Here is a 7,988-nt window from a genome sequence, read left to right as displayed (position 1 = left end):
ATTATCAATCATTACACATAAGAACTTTTTAGGTTTGAATGCTTGATTGAGTGTATATGCAGTTTTATTGTATAAGATGCGGATTGTAGTTAAAATAATGTAAAGGCAAATAAATATTTAAACTTTCTTGTTATTTAATTACTTGACTTATACTTACTTACTTACTAGGTTTATGTATATATACTATATGTTGTAACCGTATTTCGGACTTTCATCTGTGTTTGGTTTTAAAAAAAACCTTTAATGTCTTGACGACCTTTTGACAGAATCTTATCTGCCATCTTCAGTACTGATGTTCACTATCATCCTGAAGATTGCAGATGAGATAATTGAATGGTTTTTTTCTTCTTATGATGATTCGTCATTTTGTCATAATCATCATCAATCAATAGACGGAAGAGTGCTTACTTCTCAACTAATATCTGTTTGGGTATGTAATGGCCTTCGAATATTTTTCACTAAAGCTCTCTGCTGATGATCAGCACTAATTGTCCTTTTATACAAATCGTTGCAATTTTTTCCGGGTTCTATATGCGCTTTTCTTTTGGATGATCGATTCATCTATGATTTTGCTAAATAAGTTTTCAGCCTATGTTCAACAAATATTTCCAAACCACTATAATCTGCTTCTGTGGATGTAACGTCCTTTTCTCAATTAAGTGTTGATTGTTCTCAAAATCATATAGTTTCATTTTCAATGTCGAATGCAACGGTATCCAAGTCTCGAAGATACGCAGAAAGAAGTTTTAAAAGTTGGGGATTAATAGCTAATGCATAAACATTTCAATAAGGCAGAGATTGTACTCGCTACGGCGGAAAATATACTAAAATTGAAACGATACAGAGAAGATTAGCACGGTCGTTGCACAAGGATGGTACGCAAAATCGGGAAGGGTTCCACATTTTTTATGAGGAATTTATTTGGGTTATGCGAAAAGGCAGGGACACATCCAGCGACCCCGATGGCGTTAGATTTTGTCTCATCAAGAATCTCAACCCATCCCATCTACTATACCTGCTCCAAATATATAATGAAATCTGGAAGAAGGAATATCTGCCCTCTTCATGGAAACGGGCAATTTTGGTTCTCATCCTATGCTCAACAAGCCAAAATACTCAGTCGCTGGACACAGCCCATTGCGCTGACCAGCCATCTGTGCAAGATACTAGAGCACATGGTCTGCAACAGACTAACATAAATACTAAAAAAACATCGTCTGTTGAGTGAGCGCCAGTTGGGCTTTGTCAGGGGTTTCTCTGCAGTAGACCACTTGATCGGGCTTCAATTCTAGACAGCATACTACGGCTGTCTTTCTGGGCTTGGAAAAGGCATTTGACACGGTCAAAACGGCGAGAATTTTGACCCAACTACAGGACTGGAAAATAGGTGGGAGGATGTATAGGTTTATTTCATCTTCCTGAAAGGCCGGTAAGCTCTCTTCGCTCCACTCCCAGATGAACGGTGTACCCCAGGGTTCCAGCATCAGCCCGATCTTGTTTCTTATTGCTTTTGACTCAATTAAGGAGATCATCCCCGTTTTTTTGAGGGTGATACTATAATCTATCACACACATCCCGACCACAAACACAGCCAGGAACTCCTGCAGAGTTGCTTTGATGCCCTTCCAACTTGGGAAAGTCATATTAATCACTTAAGAAATAGATGGTATAAACAGGTTAAATTCAATCCAGAACGCTGCCTTAAGAGTCGCACTAGGCGCCTTCCGTGCCAGTCCTATCGATATCGTTTACACTGTGAAGCAGAGATTTTCCCTTTGAGTTCCTGGCGAGAGCTTTTATTATTAAATTATGCGAGCTCTTTAAAGTTTAAGCCGCAACTGAATCAATTTAGCTCTATTTTTCCTGTTGGTGATTGCTACGCCGTCAGTAGAAAACTACATAAGGGATCATCTCAAATTTTTCATAAAATCTGTGACCGTCTGTCATTTGAAATCCCCACCATATATAAGAGGACTACAGAAATACCACCGAGGCGCTACGCACATATGCCTATTGACATGTCCATGCAAGCTCTACATAAAGATGCGGGCGGATTTTCTTGACCGCATCATCTTATCCGCCAAATCTATACTGAAAGCTCTCCCAATCATTTGGCTGTCTACACAGATGGATCTAAGTGAGGAAATTACGTAGGAGCAGCCTTTACATCCTAATTCACGAAGGGACATTTTCAACTACCCTCCCAGACTAGTATTTTCACTGCTGAACTACTAGCAATATACAAAGTCTTATTGTCCATTCAAAACAAGCCAGATAGTAGACCTGTAGTAATTGTCATGGACTCCAAGAGCTCCCTGGAGAGTCTCGGATCAACGCGGATGGGTCACTATTTGGTAGAGAACATCAGGAAACACCATACTACCACAACAAGAAGCGGTACAAATATCTTTTATTTGTGGGTTCGCTCTCATAGGGGAATTGCGGTAATGGGAGAGCCGACTACCTCGCGAGAAAGGAAGATGATTCAGCCCGATTGGGTTCTCATCTTTGGAAGAGTGATATAAAGTGCCATTGTAAAATCCTTTTTACAAATCTCGACCAATATTATTGGGACTAATTACTAACAATAAATTATGGGAAATTATGAAAGACTTTCATCAAATACCCAATATTCGAGATGTAGGAGGATATAAATTGGACATCTTCTCTCGACTAAGAATCGGGCATTGCAGACTTACCCATGAATATCTGCTAAAAGGTGGAATACCTCCTATGTGTAGCGAGTGTCCAACTTTATTGAGTGTAAGAAAATTACTAAGTGAATGCCGTAAGTACAGACCCCTAAGACAGCTACTTGGAGTAGCGAACACCATGGAACATTTGGTCCAACTTTGAATCTGAATCAATCACAGTATACCTGCAGTCGCTGGTATATGCCAGCTTATCTAGCCTTATCGAAATATGTTAAGTTTGTTTATATGTCATTCTATGTAATCTAGTTAATTGCATTGTCAGCTTACCTAATTTTGCCTTTGTTTATTAATATATATTTATTTATACTCTTTATGTTTATACATCTTGCGTTCTGTTATTAATTGTGATCGTTTGTATATACTGACATTTATTAAAATTTTCATTAATTCTAATTAAATTTGTACTCGGCCCTAAATAGCCCAAGAGGCTGAAGGGCCATAAAATAAAAGTAACTAATAAATAGTAAAAAACCATTTTTTAAACTGTGTAAAGTGTTTATATGCATTTTGATCAGCGATATATATTGGTCATAATGAAAATAAATAAAACAATTGTTAAATTCCACGATTTTAACATTTTTCCGCATAAAATAATAGTTTTCCACGTAGTAGTACTGAGTTATTGAGTATATACAGACGTGAGAATCATGGAAAACTCAAAATTAAATTTTCTACATTTATTATTTTTAGACAAATTGTTACAGTACCGCTTATTAAACATGTTTAATCCTTAACAGTTTCGTACGAAAGGGAATTCTCATCACTTAAACATATTTTGACTGAAGTGTCCCAGGGTAGTGTCTTGAACCATTTCTGTATCTGTTTTACAGTGCTGATATCTCCAACAACAAAACAAACATTACTTGGACATATGCCGACAACACAGTTATTACGGAAAAAGATACATGTCTACCTAAAAAAAACTACAATGGCAGTCAAGAAGCTCTATTAAATGGAATGGAAGAGACTGGAAAATACAGCTTAATAACTCCAAATCTGTTCATGTTAATTTTGCGTCACGGCAATATGACAAAAATGTAATTATCCTTCATTTGATGGATACTCAAATTCTTCAAGCAAAATTAGCTAAATATTTTACCTTAGTATCCATTTCAACGGTAGGTTAAATTCTGATCAGGCTCAAAATAAAGCAACTATACTGGTTAGTCGGAAGATACTTTTAACGAAACGAAGATAATGAATTGTAGACTTATTGGACGAAAACTCAGTAAGAGCCCCCAAAGAACTTTCAGACTGCGTAGCAGGGAATGAAACAGCTCATTCTACACCCTTAAATATGATGTAAAAAAGATTTAATAGGAAGAAAAATGGTTACTACATGAAAAGAGAAGAGTTTTCTGTTGCTTATTGTATCTGGCAGTGAAAAGTGGATCTACTGCGACTATTCCAAGGGCAAAACGTCTCTGTTTAGTCCAAGAGAGTTATCCCCATAGACACCGTAGTGGTATTAATGGCTCTAAAGTCTTGTTGTGCATATGGTGGGGACGTTAATTGAATAAATTCTATGACGTATTGTTGCATGACAACGTTCGAATGTGAAGTTCTACCACACCCAGCGTACTCACCAGACGAAACGCTTTCTGATTGTCCGTTCTTCAGATCGATGCGGCATGGCTTGACTAGTACACGGTTTCGAAATGGCAAAGTAGTGAAAAATGAATTATTATGATTATATTGTTGATACATTAAGATTCCAAGTTTTTTTGACGTGGTATCGCCTATGTTGGCAGAGTAGTAGGACAAAATCGTACAATATGATGGATATATTTTGATATATAGATCTGAGAACAGGAAATAGTCGCTAAATAGTCGAGAATACAGTGGATGAGGAAGCAATTCGAAGCCCAATTCATGGATTTTCGCCATCGTTTTCACTGACTTGTGACACGGTGCATTATCTCGCTGAAGCAGCACTTTCTTTTTCTTCAAATGCGGCCATTTTTCGGCGATTTCGTCCTTCAAACAATCCAATAATGCTATGTAATAGTCGCTGTTGATGGTTCTTCATTTTTCAAGGTAATCAATGAAAATTATTCCATGCGCATCCCAAAATAAAGACGTCATAACCTTGCCAGCCGACTGTTGCGTTTTTCCACGCTTTGGAGGGGCTGCATCGTATGCAGTCTACTCAGATGACTGTCGATTGGACTTCGGAGTGTAATGATGGACCCATGTTTCATCCATTCTCACATATCGATGCAAAAGCTCGGATTTATTACGCTTGTTCATCTTCAAACACTGCTCTGAATCATCAACTCGTCGTTGTTTTTGGTTAAAAGTGAGCCCGCACGGCAGCTAGTTTGCACAGAGATTTCTCATACCCAAATATTCGTGAATGATATGATGTACGCGTTCATTCAATATTTTAGAGTGTCTGCTATTTCATTCAAATTCAATTTACGGTCATTCAAAATCATTTTGTGGATTTTTTAAATGTTTTCGTCAGTAACAACCTCTTTTGGACGTCCACTGCGTTCACCGTCTTCGGTGCTCATTTCACAACATCTAACCTTAGCATACCAATCTTTGATGGTTGGTTTTCCTGGGGCAATGTCCGGAACTTGCACTTTTTTGCTTCAACTGCATCTTTTGAGGGTTAGGGCTAACTAAAAAACATATGGATTTAATTCTAGTAGCGCCTTCTCTTGTTCAGGCCGGGGACTTTGAACAATTTTGACAATTGAACTGTTATATTAAACAATTAGAAAATTATACAGTAACAAAAACAATTGAAAGTCTTTAGTGCATATAATTAACATGAGGTAACAATAACTAAAACCGAAAATAAACAAACCCATATTTTTAATTCCCCGAAACGGCATTCCATTTACCGCTTGTGTCATAATATCGCATTGTTTGCGATTGTTTTTCATCTCTTTAAATTTAAATCGCCAATAACATTTTGCCAGCAGGATTTCCTCGACTATGTGCCAGTCTAAAATGATGAATAACAACGTTTGATAGTTACGATCGTTACCCGTGAACGTGAGTCAAATATTAGTCCACAGACAAATTGAAGCAAAGATTGATAATGTTAAGGAGGATTTTTTTTGTTCTTTATGTGCTGGTAACGGTAACGTGTACTGAAAATCAATTAGTAGTCGAAATTGGTTGGCATTTATGTATGTATGGCGAAAGTTAATCAATTACGATCGAGGAAGTAGATATCGTGATTGAGTAACGTGATTTGTATTTTGTTGTTAATGTCAATACATAAGAAAATCGTGTACATATATTAAAAGTTTGATATTTCGAAAAAAAAATTAAAACAATTTATGTTAACATAAAGTTGACTAATTTGGTGTAACTATTTGAGACAATTATTAGACGATATAACAAACTATTCATTAAATCTTTGGTTTAACCTGAATTTTCTTTAGAATTAGACTTTGAGTTGTTGAAACAGAGATTGGTCAAAATTCTCTGTTTCAAGAGTAGTGATTTAATTCGCATTCTCTTTTAATTTTTCAAGTTATCATTCATTCGAGTCAGAACTCAAACATAACCCTGTTTCATGCACTGTCATATAACATCAGAAACAGCTTCAAACAGCTATATCATACTAACACCTATATCTTAACTTCAAAAGTAAAACACTTTTATTACAAAACTTACATAATAAATATTGAAACAAAACAGATATCAAATTCTGGATGTATAAAAGTTATCATAGAATGAAGATAAAATTAGACTTTTAAAGTCCGATTTCCTCAGGGGCAGTATATATTCCTGGGCAGATCTTAAGGTATGAAAACATCTCTCTTTTCTGAAGAGATATTAGGAGAAAAGAAGTCTTTTTTAATGCATCAAATCTTGTTTCGGTCCTCTAGCGGGCCTCACTCTTGCCCTTACCAAAGTCTATTCTGCAACGCTATCTATAGTTCATCCAAAATAAATGAATTCACGACGTCGAATATATTGCTTATTGCAATTTGTAAATTTGTTTTAAAATCAGATCGTGTTTTTCGTTCTTCTTTTCGTTTTTCTGCAAGGCTATCTATAGTTCATCCAAAATAAATGAATTCACGACGTCGAATATATTGCTTATTGCAATTTGTAAATTTGTTTTAAAATCAGATCGTGTTTTTCGTTCTCATTTAAAATTAGAGACATTGCTGTCTGATGCTCCCGAACATCTAACCAAATTAGTTTATAAAATTTGCTTGTTTGCCAAATGCCTGCAAGATTCTTCGAAACATTAAGGATAATAGAGATTATCGGTACATTTCAAATCGCTGCTTAATATTTGTGATTACTTTGATTGAAAATTTCAAAGCCAATAAATAACAGATTGCATCTCTAACCAGTTATCTTGAACATGAATGTGATAATGGGGCCCCTTCTTAGTAGGAAAGTACGACAGAAAGGTAAGTATTAATAATGTTAAACATTAAGCAGCTGGGGTTTTTATTGGAATTATTTTTAGCGTATTGCAGTTACACTGAATTATAATATAGGCAATGTGACTGAACTTTCAAAAGCCTTTATATGAGTGAAGAACAATATAATGTTTGATTAACCAACGAGAAACCGTCTATATGCGAAGCACGTGACGAATCAAGATCACCTTGACGTTGGCTCTATTCGGAATCACATTTATGAAATATACGAAAAAACTGAGTAGTTTTTTGTGGTGGGTTTTGTTCAGTAAATATAAATTAAATGTTTCGGTTTTATGTTATTTACTTTTTAGAACAGTTAGAAACAGTCTTGAGAAAAGTTACACTGAAAAAAGATGTCAGAGAATATTACGCCCTTCTTATCATTGCATATTTAATCATATCGAATCGATATGGGGAGTGGCAAACAATTATTATAATGGATATGCTGATGGATACGGATATACAATGATTTGGATTAACTCCATTAGAAATACCGAAGAAGAAATTGACAAATCGTGAAGAAATCGTGAATAAATGTTGGATAGATTAGAAATTTAGTAATTCACTTGAGTGAACAGTGATTCTGATTGTGAAAGTGATAGTGATTGAATGAAACTTTCTGGAAACTGATGTGGGTTTATGACCGAATGTTGACAATTGCCAAAACAGTGATACGAGCGGAAACAACGAAAGATGTTATGTTAATCATGTTCTATATTAGATTTATGTATATGTAATTATTCAGAATATACATTTGACTGGAATGTATGAAGGGAGAATTGATACTAATTCTTTTACAAATTATATGGCAAGTGAATGCTGGAATGCAGTGACTAAATTGAAAGATTTCGCTATATCTTTCAGTGGAATT

At 35.6% G+C, this 7,988-nt stretch overlaps 1 non-coding gene across 1 annotated transcript; it reads left to right on the top strand.

Moving 5' to 3' along the window:
* The first annotated feature begins 802 nt into the window (after positions 1 to 802).
* Positions 803 to 907, top strand: LOC143189393 (U6 spliceosomal RNA). The gene has a single exon (XR_013003850.1). It is a non-coding gene; the product is annotated as a U6 spliceosomal RNA (small nuclear RNA).
* The last annotated feature ends 7,081 nt before the right edge of the window (positions 908 to 7,988 follow it).

The sequence above is a fragment of the Rhynchophorus ferrugineus genome, unplaced genomic scaffold (genome assembly GCF_030347505.1).
Source record: "Rhynchophorus ferrugineus isolate W39M unplaced genomic scaffold, kcgeb_rfMv2 rfM1, whole genome shotgun sequence".
Classification (NCBI taxonomy): domain Eukaryota; kingdom Metazoa; phylum Arthropoda; class Insecta; order Coleoptera; family Curculionidae; genus Rhynchophorus; species Rhynchophorus ferrugineus.
This window is presented reverse-complemented; position numbering and strand designations above follow the sequence as displayed.